The following is a 15,955-nucleotide window of genomic DNA, read 5'->3' as shown; positions in this document are numbered from 1 at the left end:
AAGCATTCTTCTGGAACACCCTTTCCCCCTATAAGTATCTGCAATTACAATTAGCAGATCTCTAGAACAGAATTCTAAGTAAGAGATGAAATTTTTCTTTGAAGATCATATACTTTTTGGTTCCAGTTTTCAAGGCATTCTTCCTTTTGAGGCTTATCATAATCTTCCTCTTAAGGTAATCCTCATCTTCTCCATCACAAATCACAGAGGGGCTTATAGATAAATAATTCCAGTGTTAATCAAATACTATAATTCTGCCTCATGACACTTTGTGTGATGTTACATGAACACCATAGGAGAATAATACTGTGTAACTCTAAATTTATGAAGAGAACTTGGTGTCATTTATATCTATATCCAATGCCTTCAGAAGATTACTTAACCTTCATGTTTTCTTTATCAGTAAAATCTAAAACAATTCTTCATTATGCTATTTGGACAGTACTTCAAATGATTGAAATATTAATGGGAAAATAATTGAAAATTAACATTTTCCAAGAATCTTCTGTTTCCCTGAACCTGAATAAGTTTTTTTTTAAAGAATCACTGCATTGATAAGGAGCTTAAAATTCTCCTAATTTACAGATGGACAAAACCATCTTTTGAGGCCATCTGCCACTTTCGAAGTCACCAAGGACTTGATCGGGTACTTAATAATCATTGTTCCCCCAAAGGAGGTGTTCCTCACATATTCTTGAATGAACAACAAGTCTAGATTTCTAAAATGGCACAACTGAACACAGAAATTGCAAATTGCTAAACATGCAGGTTAGCCTGGATCAGTGACAGTTCTAGTAAATTATAGCTTCTTCCTCTTATTATTCAAGAACAAAATGAAAGCGACCAAGAAATATATTAAAGACTGTACTTACTAAATTAAATCGAATGGAATACAACATGAAAGCAATTTATCATTCAAGAAATATCTGTGATAACCTAGCTCTAAATTCGGTGTACGGGGCTGGGGGTGAGGGGTGGGGAGCGGGTGGAATATGAGCCTTATGGGGACGCCTGTTAACAACCCTAAAGCCTTGTCTCATCTAAAAAAAATGGAGTCAATATGATACCTACTTCATGAATTACCTGAGATAATAGAATTAAACAAGTTAATTCCTGAAAATTATTTAGCACAGTACCTGGAACATAGTTGACAGTAAATATTAGCTATTTTTATAATTGTCATTATTATCATTTTATATAGAGGATTATTATTGTTATTTATGGTAGTTATATTCTAAAAAGTCCCTTCAAACATTTAACTAACAAATACTGAACCATTATCCCTAGGGAAAATACAGTTAGGTTCCCACAAGTCTAGTCACAATATTTTCATCTACTGAACAATATCTAACACTGTTTTATGTGTGCTTCTGTTTAAAGACACCTTCTTTGATATGAATTATTGATTTATTAACACTGAACCCAGCCAAGAAAACTATAACTTACGCCTCCATACAACTTATCTCACACACATATCTTCTCCATATGGCTCATCACAGCCTTCTTGCACTGAAGAACACTAGACCATACCTTAGCACTACAATTGGGGGCCATTTTATAAAGCAAAACCATCACCACAATGAATGTGAGAAAACATCACATAAGATAGATCATGAGGGATCCCTGGGTGGCGCAGCGGTTTGGCGCCTGCCTTTGGCCCAGGGCGCGATCCTGGAGACCCGGGATCGAATCCCACGTCGGGCTCCCGGTGCATGGAGCCTGCTTCTCCCTCTGCCTGTGTGCACCTCTGCCTCTCTCTCTCTCTCTGTGTGACTATCATAAATAAATAAAAATTAAAAAAAAAAAAAAGATAGATCATGAAAAGAACAATTGTTCAAACCTCAACTGGGAATGTGCACTTCTGGTGACTCAAATTCTTTGCTGCTTTTCACACATGCATGTCTGCAAATCACTGCAAAAACACTGTGAGTATTGATTTTGGCGTTACAAATAGATGTTAGCCAGTAGGTGAATTCACAAATACAGAATCCACAAAGAATGAGGATGAACCATAGTGAGCTTTTGAAAAACTAATATAAATTCTGTTTGCCTAGGTAAGAGTTTCAGGAAGGAAGAGGCAGGACAAGAAGTTTAGAGGTTTATACTTGTGCCAGGAAAGGCAGGATCTTATAAGCCCTGGTAAGAAGTTACTTCTTTCTCTAATAATAATGAGGCCCCATCACTAAAACTTTTAAATGAAGAATGTCATAATTAGATTTATGTTTTATAAAGAGAACTGCTTATAATGAACACAAGGATAGAAGAACCCCCAGAAGGGTGCCTTGTACATGGTGCACACTCAATATTTACTGAATAAATTCCGTATTTACTGAATGTAATATAGAGATTAGTTTTTCTGGGGCTGGAGGCAGGGCTGGAGATAGGGAAACTTTAAGATGCTACTACTATTCAATGTTGTCAAGGTTCTGGCCACGGCAATTAGGGAAAAAATGAAATAAAAGGCCTTCAGATTAGAAAAGGAGTAAAACTATGTCTATTTGAAGATGACATGATATTATACATAGAAATTCCTAAAGATTTCACTGAAAACTATCAGAATAATCAATTTAAGCAAGATTTTAGGATACAAGACCAATATACAAAACCAATTCTATTTCTATACAGTAGAAATGAGCAAACCAAAAAATAATTAAGAAAACACTTCAGTTTACAATAGAATAAAAAATAAAATACTTAGATGTAAGCTTAATCAAAAAAAGCATAAAATGTATACACTGAAAACTAACTGTTGAAAAAAACTGAAGACCTAAATAAATTGAAAGACAGCATATTCACAGATTAAAAGACAACATTAAGATTTCAATAGTCCATTAGCTGATATGCAGATTCAACATAATCCCTATGAAAATTGCTGCTGTTTGTTGTTGAGGAATTGACAAACTGATGCTAAAATTCATATGAAAATTATTTGACCCGGAATAGCCCAAATAATCTTGAGAAAGATCAAATTTGGAGGGCACACAGTTACTGGTTGGAAAACTTACTGTTAAGCTACAATAACCAAGATAGTGTGGTATTGGCATAAATATAGACATAAAGACCAAAGGAATAGAATTGAGAGTTCAGAAATAGACCCTCACATTTTGGCTGGATGATTTTCAACAAGGGTGCCAAGACATTTCAATGGAGGATGAGTAGTCTTTTCAACAAGTTGCTGGGAAAACTAGAAGCCCCATGCGAAAGAACAATATTATATGCCTAACTTGTACCATAAACAAAAATTAACTCAAAATTGATTAAAGATCCAAATGTAAGTTTTGTAAAACTACAAACTCTTAGAAGAAAAGAGGTAGAAATCTTTGTGACCATGAATTTGTCAGTGGTTTCTTATGTATGATGCCAAAAGCTTGAATAACAACAGCACCAATTAAAGATAAACTGGACATCATCAAATTTAAAACTTTCGTGGTACAAATGATACCATCAACAAAGTGACAAGACTACATACAGAATGGAAGAAAATTTGCAAATTATACACCTGTATATCTAGAATACACAAATACCCAAACTCCATAACAAGATAACCCACCTAAAAATAGGCAAAAGATCTGAGTAGATAGGTCTCCAAAGAAGATATACAAAAATCCAATGAACACACAAAAAGATGCTCAAACTTCATTAGCCATCAGGAAAATGCAAATCAAAGCCACAGTGAAATACCACTTCGCATTCAATCATATGGCTATAATCAAAAAGACAGTAACAAGAGTTGACAGGCATGTGGAGAAATTGGAACCCTGATACTGTGGTGGGAATATAAAGTGGTGTAGCTTCTTCAGAAAACAGTCTGGTAATTTCTTAAAAAGTTAAACTAAGCAGTGCTGTTTGATCAAGCAATGCTCCTCCTAGGTAGGTACCTGAGAGAAATGAAAACATATATCCATTCAAAACATCTACATGAATGTTGACAGCAGCATTATTCATGATAGTCAAAAAGTGGAAATAGCCCAAATGACCATCAACTAACAGATAAATAATGTAATATCCATACAACGAAATATTATTTAACAATAAGAAGTAATAAAATACCAATAAATGCTGTGACACAGTTGAAACTTGACAGCATTATGCTAAATGAAAGAGGCCAGTCACAAAGAACTACATGTTGCATGGTTTCAGATAAATGCATGCATACATTTAAGTGAAAAGTCTAGAAGAGGCAAATCTATGGAGACAAAAAATAGAATATTAGTGGTTTCCAGGAGCGAAAGGGACAGAATAATGGTCAGTGACTGCTTATGTATATGAAGTTTTTTTGGGGGATGGGTGTTGAAAATGCTTTGAAATTCTGTAGTGGTTATGGTTGCAAAAGTTTGTGAATATAACAAAAACCTCTGAAATATACACTTTAAAGGATAGACTTTTATGACATGAATTTTATCTAAAAACTACTTTAAAAACTACTTTTTAAAGAATTCTATAGGATTTCCAATTCTGATTGTGATACAGTAACTGCTAAGAGAATTGTCCTCCTGCTATTAATCAACATAAACATGGATGAAATTTGTGATAGATACTTTGGAAGCCTCAGGTAGGTCAACAACTGACAGTCAACAACTGTCACTATCGAGAGAATTGAAAAGCCTGAAATGAGCCTTATCTTTTCTGAACTTGAGTACATAAAATTAGAGCCCAAGTAGAAGTATAATTTGGTGTAGCTGAGGAGACAATTGCCTGACTTCAGAGGTGTAGAAGAAGGTGAAATTTGAGGGGCAGGTTCCCTTTATTGAGGCAGTTACTCAGTTGGGTGGGGCTAAGTAAGTAAGCATGGGGGTTCCATTGCTTCCTTGGACATGGCTTAAATTCCACATGGAGCAGAGAACAGCTCCTGTGGGGCAGAGCAGTGATGAAGATTTCAGAGTTTTCTCTGCATTAGGAGGGTGGGAGGAAACAAGAAAGAGTAGAAGGAAAATGAGGTGAATAGAACACACAAGTGAATATAATATATAGTCACAGTGACTAATAACCATGGCAGGCTTTGATTCTTCAAGTGATTAAACAAAACTAAAAATGTCTTAAATAATTATTAAGAGTTATTGACAATATCAATCCATAAAAAAATAAGAAAATAATTTCTTTTATTGAGAAAAATCAAAATAGAACCTGTTAAATAAATATCTATTAAGTTCCATATCCAAAAGTCTTATTAAGGGATCCCTGCGTGGCTCGGCAGTTTAGTGCCTGCCTTTGACCCAGGGCATGATCCTGGAGTCCTAGGATCGAGTCCCACATCAGGCTCCCTGCATGGAGCCTGCTCCTCCCTCTGCCTGTGTCTCTGCCTCTCTCTCTCTCTCTGTCTCTCATGAATAAACAATAAAATAAAATCTTTTTTAAAAAGTCTTATTAATTGTGAAGAACACCACTGGAGTGTAAAGATAGTAAGGAAGGTAAAGTCTAAGAATTTAGAGGAATTTACTCAATTTAACAGATTTTTTTTTTTTTTTGGTTGCATGATGGCTTGCAGGAGGAAGAGTGAAAGGAAAAAGGGAGAGAAATTCTAAGATAATTATATGCAATAAATTATTCTCTAAAACAGAATTCTTCCAGAAATATATTTTTCCAACAAGATCACCTCCATTAGTCCATCAATGTAAGTGGAATCCTTGGGTTAGAGTCAAAGTAGGTACAATTATGCCAAAAGCACTATTCAATTTTAAAATAAGGAATCAATGTCAACAAAGGTGTGAAACAATTAATCTTTTCTAGTTAATATCTTGCCCTTGTGTCTTTTTCTGTTTTGAATTTTTAAAAATATTTTATTTATGTATTTGATAGAGAGCGAGTGTGAGAGAGCACAAGCAGGGGAAGGGAGAGAAGCAGGCTTCTTGCTGAGCAGGTAGCCCAACATGGGACTTGATTCCAGGACCCTGGAATCATGACCTGAACGGAAGGAAGATGCTTAACCAACTGAGCCACCAAGGAGTGCCCCCCCTCCCCGTTGTGTCCTTTTCATTTGAGTAAAGAATGTATATGTCAATTGCAAACCTTTATTCACCTATTGGCTGGGCTGGACAAAAAAAGCCAACTGAAAATGAGGCTAGGAAAAACATGATCCTAGTCTTATCACATTAACAAGTGATTTTAAAAATTGTTTTAACCTTGTAGTACGTGGTTAGTCATCACCATGTGCACCACTAACTCAAGCTAGATGCTTGTTCTTTTGCCAAATAATGTCACTTTAAATGTGTGCAAATATCAATATCACAGTGAAATTTAGGACTCAACTTCTGACAAGGTGTGACCACATGCATGGTAATGAAATTTCATCTGTTCTCTTAAAATTTCTCCTCTAAGGATGCTTTATTTTAGGAGAAATGGAACCAATTTAAGTTTAAAATATCCATTCAAGACAGCTATGAAAAAATAAACTGTACTGAAAAAAATCCTACCTCTAAGTATATATATATGGATTTATTATTCACTGTAACTCGTTGGTAATGTTTTCTAAGGGACTAAATTTTTTTAATACATTATGTATGAGAAAGCAAAGTTTCACTCTGTTGTATATTAGGTTAAACCCTTAAAATAAATACTAGACAGTGAAATTCATCACAATATGCCTTCATTTAACATTTTCCTGCAGCTAATGTTCATTTTTTAAAGGGCTGGCTAGGGGCCCAAAGAGGATCATGTAACACTGAAAAAAATCCCAGATCCCTGGAAAACATTATAGAGACATTCCAGTATATTTAATTTTTTAAAAATGATATTTGTCAAATTGTTAGCCATCTATTAGACTGCATACTCTATGACTATACTACCATTTTAGAGTGTTGATAATACATCTTATTGGATTTCCCACTAGCCAAGAGTTCCTGGTAAAATATTTTCCTACCACATCAGCCACTAGTCATCAACCATGTCAAACATTTTCAATTTGGATAATGAAATTCTAAGTTGACTGTACTCAATAAATAATAGAGATACATAATATTAACCATATAATATTTTAAGCATACTTAAATTAAGCTATATAACATACAGGAATTTAGGGCAAAACATTTATATTGATCTCACATACATAAATCTATTAATTACTGTGTTCTACAAATGCATAATCTTTAACTTAGCCTTCTCCAGAATAGAATTTAATTGCATATATGTATTTAAAAATTAGGAGCAAAAATATGCTTTAGAAATATCAAATAAACTAACATAAGCTCTGATCTCTTTGATAGATAAATGGAAAGAATATACAAAATATAAAATTTACCATTTTCATAATTTTAAGCAAACAGTTCAGTGGCAGGAGGTACATTCACATTGTTGTGTAACCATTGCCGTCATCCATCTTCAAAATCTTTATCTTCCTATTAAAAATATCTGTACCCATTAAAAAATAAGTCCTTACTCACCCCTGCCAGTACCAGGAAATACATTCTACTTTCTTTCTCTATGAATTTGATGAATCTAAATACCTTAGATAAGGAGAACCATATACTATTGGTCCTTTTATGACTGGTTTATTTGATTTAGTATGATATCTTTATGGTTCACTCATGTTGTATCATGCATAGGAATTTTCTTCCTTTTAAAGCTTGAATAATGTCCCATTGTATGCATATACTATCAATGGACACTTTATTCAGCCATCCATAAGTGGATGCTTGAGATACTTTTACCTTTTAGCTATTGTGAATAATGCTGCTGTGAATATTGGTGAACGAATATCTATTGAATATCTATTCAAGTCTGTGCTTACAATTTCTTGGTTCTTTGCATATATTTTTAATAAGTTCTCAGATCTACCCATGAGCTTATTTCATATTTTAAAGGTGATTGTTGCTGTTTTAAGGGACTCGGTATCACCATACCCACCCCTTAGATGGCCAACACACTCTCCTTGTCCTGGAAACATTGATAAGATCTCTTATAAAACAGGGGAACCTGGGTGGTTCAGTCAGTTAAGAGATTGCCTTCAGTTCAGGTCATGATCCCAGGGTCCTTGGATTGAGCCCCAAATCAAGCTCTCTGCTCAGCAAGGAGCCAACTTCTCCCTTTCCCTCTGCCTGCTGCTCTACCTACTTGTGTGCTCTCTCTCTCTCTCTCTGTCAAATAAATAAATAAAATCTTCTTTTAAAAAAATCTCTTAAAAAACAATGGAAAGAGGTTTCTTAAGATGGTCTACCATTCTTGCTCTATTTCTAAATTCTGAATATTTGTTTTGCTTAGGGATATGTAAGTCTTAGCTTTTGAAGAACCAAAGCTGGAAGAATCTTGGAAAAAATCCACCACAAAATGTGGTGTCCATTCCCCAGCCTTTATGTACAGCCTCATCCTGATTCAATGTAACTCTCTTTTATTGAAGGCCTCTACAAAACAAAATATCAAAGCCTTCCTTATTAATCTCTTCCTATGTTCAGATCTCTTTCAAAAGAATTGTCTTCTCATATCTAAGTAAAATCTAACCTTGCTGTTACTCTTCCTCCTCTGTTCCTTTGCCAATCTTCTACTCAATCCTTTCCATTCTGAACTCTACATTACTCCCAAAATGTACACACTGATCTTTGGAAATCCAGTGTTAAATGTCATCTCTTCTTGAAATTCCTTCCTGATCTTCCAGGATGAGTATAGTTTCCTTGTTTGAAAATGAAGGGGAAAATGGCCTTTCGATTTGTTGTAAGAACTTGATATAAAAAAAGATATGCTTAAACACTATCTAATGCATATGGTAAGTTATCAATAAACATTGGCTGTCATTACCAATGAAGACAACAACTAATAGAGGATGAGGAACAGTTGCTTCCTATCATTATATTAATTTTTTCTACCTATAGAAATCATTATTCTTTTACCATTTAGTCAAATCATCTTTTTGTTTTCTTTTCTACTAAATCTTAGGTCCTTACCTTTTTCCTATCCTAAGCCTTCTTCCCTAAGTCTTCACTAAATTATTCTCATCTACTTCAGCTTTACAATCCTAACCTAGAAATTAATTTCCAAGTTGGGGAATAAAAAATGTCAAATACAACTGGAGATGGGAAGAGGAGAGATGCTAATTTAATATTAAATCATTGTTTGCCATCATTATAGTGCTTGTTCTATGATAATGTGTTAAAACAATATTATGCTCTTAGCCTTTTTGGCTCACAGACCTCCATTGCAAATATGATGAAAACTGTGGATTATTGCTCGCCTTCCAAAAAACACGCACTCACAATTTTGCATTAAAATTCTGGAGATGTATGAACCCTCCTGAATGTTCCAGGAGTGTCCACAGATCCCAGATCAACACTATTATATAATATAAACATAAAAATCTCAATCGTTCCGTTTTCATCTGAAATTTATCTCAGATTTCTTGCCCCCAAATTTTATCCTATTCTACCACATGCTGTTTACACCTTTTTATTGTTTTCCTGTGGTTAGATCAATGCAGATTTAGCCAAATGCTCCAGATACTATAGAGAGTAATTGAGGAACAAGGTAAGGGAATATGTCTATGTATAAGAGATATCATTATCTCTTTTCCTTACATTTGTATAACCAGTGTTAGAGGACTCCTCTTCAGGCACAAGGGTAACACATTAAAGAAATGACAAATTATTTAGTGTATTTGAAAATCTTAAATCACAAAAAGAACTAAAGGTTCTGAATTCACATAGTTGTTCAGAAAATGTACTTTAATCCAGTTTCCTTCTAAAAACAATTTTCACTAGACTACACAAAACTTTGAACTATCTGGTAGATTTTATAATTTTTAGTGAGGTATTAAAATAAATTGGATAGCAATCTATTTAGGGTAGACTAAACTTGATTCATCTAGGGGCTTTTACATCTGAGAATAAGATTTTTCTCTAGTCTGTAATATTCTTATACATATATTTGTGGGTAATCTGTCTTACTTGAAAGCACAAAATATTACCACTAAGAAAAGAAGAAACACCTAGGACAACCCCCTAAATTGTAAGCAATTTAATTATTTTTTTTTTTGGCAATTTAATTCTAAATCATACATTTGTTAGCAAAAAAGTCCTAACAATGGTACTTTAATTTTAACTTTGGTCTATAATAAATGCAACTTTAACTTCATTGTGTCATAATTTACCTTACTACATTGTATTTGATTGGCTATGCCTTATTCTTTGATACTCAGAAAGTGCTCCAGAGAAGCACATGCAAATGGTCAACCATCCCTACTTGTCAACTTGCATAGATGCAGTAGTTGTAAATTCTGCTGTGTTGTGAATCAGCAGCGACCAGTCAGATGACACAACTACCCCTGAGTAATAGACATAGAGAGTGGTTAGGGACTCAGGGTATCAGTGAGTAGGAGCTTGACAATGAGTGGGAATTGAAGGCAATTGCTTCCAGTCGAGTTGTGGATAATTGATGAGCAGAGGGGAAGGAAGAAAACGAGTGATTGAACAGCAAATGCTCAGAAATTATCCAATTTCACGTCCTTTGTATAAAGGAAACATGAAGATTACTCTTAGATTAGGACTGGGAACATGGTTTAGGGGGAAAAATTAGTTATTTGAGATTCAAGAAACCTGAATTCCAGACTTAAATTTGCCATTAATATTAGACAAAATAGGGGATCCCTAGGTGGCTCAGCAGTTTGGCACCCACCTTCGGCCCAGGGAGTGATCCTGGAGTCCCGAGATCAAGTCCCATGTCGGGCTCCCTGTGTGGAGCCTGCTTCTCTCTCTGCCTGTGTCTCTGCCTCTCTCTCTGTCTCTCCGTCTCTGTCTCTGTCTCTCTCTCTCTCTCTCTGTGTCTCCCATGAATAAATAAATAAAATCTTTAAAAATATATATTAGGCAAGATAGTTTTTTCTGTGTCTCAGTTGACACAATATTAAATGAGAGGATTGGGTTAGAATTCCATGATGCTAATCTTTAATGAGGCTGTTTTCATTCCCAGGCTAATACTATTTCATTTGAACATTTACATTCTAAATATGAGCACAGTAAATGGTGGTGTTACCATCAACTTAGCATCAGGAAGTCCTCATTATTACAATAGTTACAATCATTACTCAGTTAATATTAGCTACTACAGGATAAATAATATGATGTCTTTTGAAGTATGTTGAAGTCATACTTTTTAAAGTTATTAAGCAAATTTTATTTTTTCATTTTTTAAGAATGGATATAAGTATTCATTTTTGAAAATATATGAAGCTTTTACTGAGTATTGCCCAGATTTCTGGATCCTGGAGATGCAGCAGTAAACAATATAGAAAAGGATCCTGTCCTCGTGGATAGAGAATTGAGAATACATAAATACAAAATCAAGATAATTCCCGAGTGTGATTAATTTCTTTTAAAGAAACAAGACAGTGATTTTTATGGAGACTATTGGGTAATATGACTTGGCCAAGGGAGGTGTTGCTATGGATTGAATGGTCACTTCTAAAAGGGAAAAATTTGGGCAAAGGCATATCTTATGAGAATAAACCATTTCTGCTGAGAGGCACACAGATAGAAAGGTACGAAAGTCATGTAGAAGGAATGATCTTGCCCTGTGTAGAACAGCAAGAAGGCCTGTGTAGCCTAGTGTGGAATAAAGTCTGGGGGACAGGCAAGGGCCAGTTTGGTGAACAAGTTAAAAGTTTCCACTGAAATATATATCTACAACAACTAAGAGCTTTTAAATATTAATATCAATGTATTTGAGGGGAATTTTTGCTTAAAACTGGAACTGACTATAGATAATTCTGCCTTCTGTGGAATGGGAATGTGGGGAGTGGTATGCACTCTCGTGTGTGAGTGTGTGTGTGTGTGATTTGGGCATGAATATTTCTTCAGAGAGTAGAGTAAAACTTTTCTCTATATCTCACTTCCTTGTCCAGAGACTGGCCAAGGACAGAGAATGGGTAGCACCTGAAGCAGAGCTTTAGAAGCACACTTAGTGAGTCCTCATATGTGACTGGGAAACATAGAGCTGAGTTTGGGGTTGGTTAGGGAAAGTGAAATTATCCTAAAAGGGAGAAGAAGGTGTTTAGTCCATGTGATATAGAGCGGCAGGCCAACATATTTTTAAGTAGAGAAATCACCAATATTGAAAATCTTGTATGATTGCCAAGTAAACTATTCTAGTCTTGCCAAACTTTCAGTAAAGTCAGGGACACAGACAGATACTTTTTGTTAGAAATGCTTTTTTTGGAGGTAATCAAGGAACAGGGCTGAGTTCCATGTTTGAAATCATGTAGAGCAGTAAGGATGGAAGAGATGTAGGAGTGAGATTTGGAATCCCTGAACTCTGGCACTTGAGGCCGGAAGAGACCATGAAAATACGAGTCCCCCAGAAATCTTAGAACGTCAGCTGAGTGGATTGAGCTAGCTGTAATTATACAAGTGTTCATTTATGCATTCATTTTCAGTTATCTCACCACTATGCAGTCTCTTAAAGGAAAAGAAAGTAATTGGAAGATGCAGGGAAAGAGAGAGTGACTTCTTTCTTAGGAACTGTAAGCATCCATGATACCAAAACATCAGCTTGGTGAGAAAAACAAGTTCAGTTAGTTGTTTAATACAGAGTACTCAAAATAATTGCCTAGTTGAATAAGTTTTCACTTCCCAGCAGCTTGATTTGTCATAAAATAGAGCTCAAACATAAATATTTAAAAGTAGAAATACATTTATTTTATTCCAAGTTCTGAGACATTCATAAACATGTTTCAGTTTTATCAGCAAGAATCCATGTGAATGACTTGTCCCCTTTGCTCTGGGATTCTGGAGTTTTAAATGGGCCAGGGTTTTGAAGTGTTGAAAGATATTATAAAGCACTTACAAGTATTCAGCTAGTCAGACTGCTCAATTAGCTGAACATTTATAACCTCAAAATTTTGACAGAGCATGATTCATGTAGGAATGACCCCTTGGACAACAGATGGCTTTATTGTAGGTATGCTTGAGAGAAGGAAACACAAAGCAGTGTGATCTGAGGGAAATAAAAATGGAACATAGAGAGAAATATTGAACTTAGAAGCATGAATTATACTTTTAAATAAGGGAAATTTTGAACAATTTAGCTGATATATTTTTAATGATAGTGTGCTTTCAAAATATTTTATTTGAGACTGTTTAAGACATATTTATGGGACAAGCCTCAAAAACAAAGTAGACCAAAATTAATATCTAGTTAATATCTAGGCAACCCATCCCAAATCATATTATAAATCTAAAGTATTTAGAAAAAAATAAAAGTTTGGGGGAGTAAGAACTACAATGTCAACCAAAAACCTAAATCCACAGCATTTTAATTTCTTGGTTTTTTTTTTATTTTTTTCCCTTTAGTTGTGGGGTGCTTATAATCTGGAAGGTATTCTGGAGAAGCATTGATTCAAAGGCATGTTTTAGGATAACATATTACCACTAAAATATATCAAGTTTTGATTTAGAGGGTTTTACCAGTTTTTAAAGGAGAATCAGGAAAGCCTGGTTGGCGCAGCAGTTGAATGTCTGCCTTTGGTCAGGGTGTGATTCTGGGATCTGGGATCAAGTCCCACATTGGGCTCCCTGCAAGGGGCCTGCTTCTCCCTCTGCCTGTGTCTCTGCCTCTTTCTCTCTCTGTGTCTCTCGTGAATAAATAAATAAATCTTAAAAAAAAAAAAAAAAAAAAACAAGAGTCAAAAGTGATGTAAGTAAAAACATGTACTTTCAGGTATGTGCAGTATCTCTTAAAACTGAAGTTAATACTATATATAAATTCACTTTGGAGAAAGAAACATCAGATTCCCCAAAAATACTTTTACATTAATCCATAGAACAAATGCAAATTTCCCTCTCATTTGGAGCCTATTATGATACACAGTATACTGGTACAATGCTCTTCCTAACTTTCTAGGAGTACAAAACTACTCACATTACCATAAAAAAAAATAATGGAACAAGAAACCATAAATAATTTCTCTCAAAGGACAAAAAAAAAAAAAAGTTTATCCAATGAGAAAAAACGAACAAACAGAAAACAGAAAAAGCATCAGGGACCAGGGAGGAGAGCAGGACGCAGGACACTCATGCCCCTGCCAGTATTCATTGCAGATGAGTCCTGACCCCTTGGAAGAGTGTGCCCATCTGTGGTTCAAGAGAGCCAGGAGAAGTTTATGTGGGTGATCATATTTTCCACACTTATTGCTCCATTTTGTAGATGGACCACCAGAGTTACTATGGGGCGGTACAAAGACTCCTATCTGACTTTACCCAGTTAGCAATAGGAAAAAACAGAATACAGTCCTTAAGTCCAGCATTCCTTACCTCCTCACAACTGCTGCTTAGTCATTAAAGTCATAATAAAGTAGTATTGCTGCTTACCAAGTTTTCTAAAATAAGTATAAAAAAATAACAATGAAAACTCAGCAAGGACAAAAAGATGGATTCGCTTATATATTTTTCCTTTTATTTAGTCATTTCTCCCCTTAACACTATTAAGCAAGAAGCATTTATGGACTAGAATCCTCATTCTTGACTAATGGTTTATACAAACTGTAAATGTACACTTTAATATCCCTGTGCTCTTTGGTCCTCATTACAACTCTGTAGATCAGGTTAATATTTTTCCTATCCTCATTTTAAGGATGAATCTGAATTTTAAAGAAAATAATTTATCAAAAATCAAACAGCTGATACAGACTACAATCAATATTAAATACAAAACTTCGGCATATAAATTACATTCCACCTCCTTTAATCATGCATATATAACTGCAATGACTCCAAATAAATATTCTTCTAAAACATAATTTATTACAAGATCTGTTAACCACCCAATAGAGACACATACTAAAAGTATAATTCTTGAGTAATTTTCAGGGCTTGTAAAAACCTTGTTTATACGTGCAAAATATTTTTTCAGTGTTCTTAATTCAAATGACACAACAAATCAGAAAAAGATCTTACTTCAGCATCTTAGACATTCACTATTAATTCCTCAAAACTTTTCTTTACATATTTTCTCTTTTTCTAGTTTGAAGAATTAGAAAACCTGTTAGAAAATTTAGCTGTTACAAGTAAAACTGAATTAGAAGAAGAAGAAATCAGGAGCAAGAGAGAGGGATCTAACAATATGCCAGGTTTGGGGGGCTTTTTATTCATAGTATTAATTGAGGGAAAAAATGAAACTCTGTGTTCTGTGGGCACACATAGCATTTCTATGTATAAGAATAATTTAAAATTGGCTTTGGCTATAAATAATGTCCATGAATGAACTTTTAGAATTAGAAACAAAAACAAATACAACACACATTACTACTGATAGAAAATACAATTTAAACACAGAACAGTTAATTAGCAAGCATGGAATATTCCACAAATTACTTACAAGGACAAGCTAAGTCTTATCAAGGCTTCTGTGGTCTGCTTCTATGTGCGATATTCGTTGTCACTGTATAGATTTTTTTTCCCTTCTGCTAAACGTTCCATAACTTTCTTGGCAAGACTGAATGTAAGTTATTCTTATAAAATACCAGACTGTCATAATTATGATTTTTAGTATTATCCAAATTAATTACAACTTCCAGCAGTGACACGGACTAAAATAGCAAGAGCTGCTGGTGATCTAAAACTACTCTCAGCATGTCCCAGCGAGTACTTGGCCAGGAGCACATGTCACTTAAAAAAAGCATGTAACCCTTTAGACCCAACAGTCAATTAAGGCCTTGGTAGAAATGTCAGCCATAAGAATGAAAAGACCTTTCAATTATTTACATACAATTTTCCTCTAATTAGTGAGAACTGATTTTCATTTCTTCCCTTTCTTTCCTCAAACAGGACCATATGAGATCAAATTCAGAAGGGCAGCTGCTTCATTAAAGACACAGAGAGAGAAAATGAGAGCAAGAGCGACAGCCAGGAGAGAGAGAGGCAGTTTTTCTTGTCAATCAGACCTCCTGATTCTTATAGAGACGGGGTCAGCGAATGCCTATCAGCTTAGCAGTCTTTAAAGATTTGTAGGGTAGTTTGCTAGGGTCTGTGCTGATGATATAAAA

General features: G+C 34.9%; 1 protein-coding gene across 1 annotated transcript in view; it reads right to left on the bottom strand.

Annotated features, from left to right (window-relative positions):
* Positions 1–15,552, bottom strand: part of EYA4 (EYA transcriptional coactivator and phosphatase 4) — a 306,395-nt gene extending 290,843 nt beyond the window's left edge. Inside the window, exon 1 of the mRNA XM_035707881.2 lies at positions 15,289–15,552. The gene's annotated coding sequence lies outside the window, so the exon portion shown is untranslated. The remainder of the gene's footprint in view (positions 1–15,288) is intronic.
* Positions 15,553–15,955: the final 403 nt, after the last annotated feature.

The sequence above is a fragment of the Canis lupus genome, chromosome 1 (assembly GCF_003254725.2).
Source record: "Canis lupus dingo isolate Sandy chromosome 1, ASM325472v2, whole genome shotgun sequence".
Classification (NCBI taxonomy): domain Eukaryota; kingdom Metazoa; phylum Chordata; class Mammalia; order Carnivora; family Canidae; genus Canis; species Canis lupus.
The sequence above is the reverse complement of the archived record's forward strand: the minus strand, read 5'-3'. Positions and strand labels throughout refer to the sequence as shown.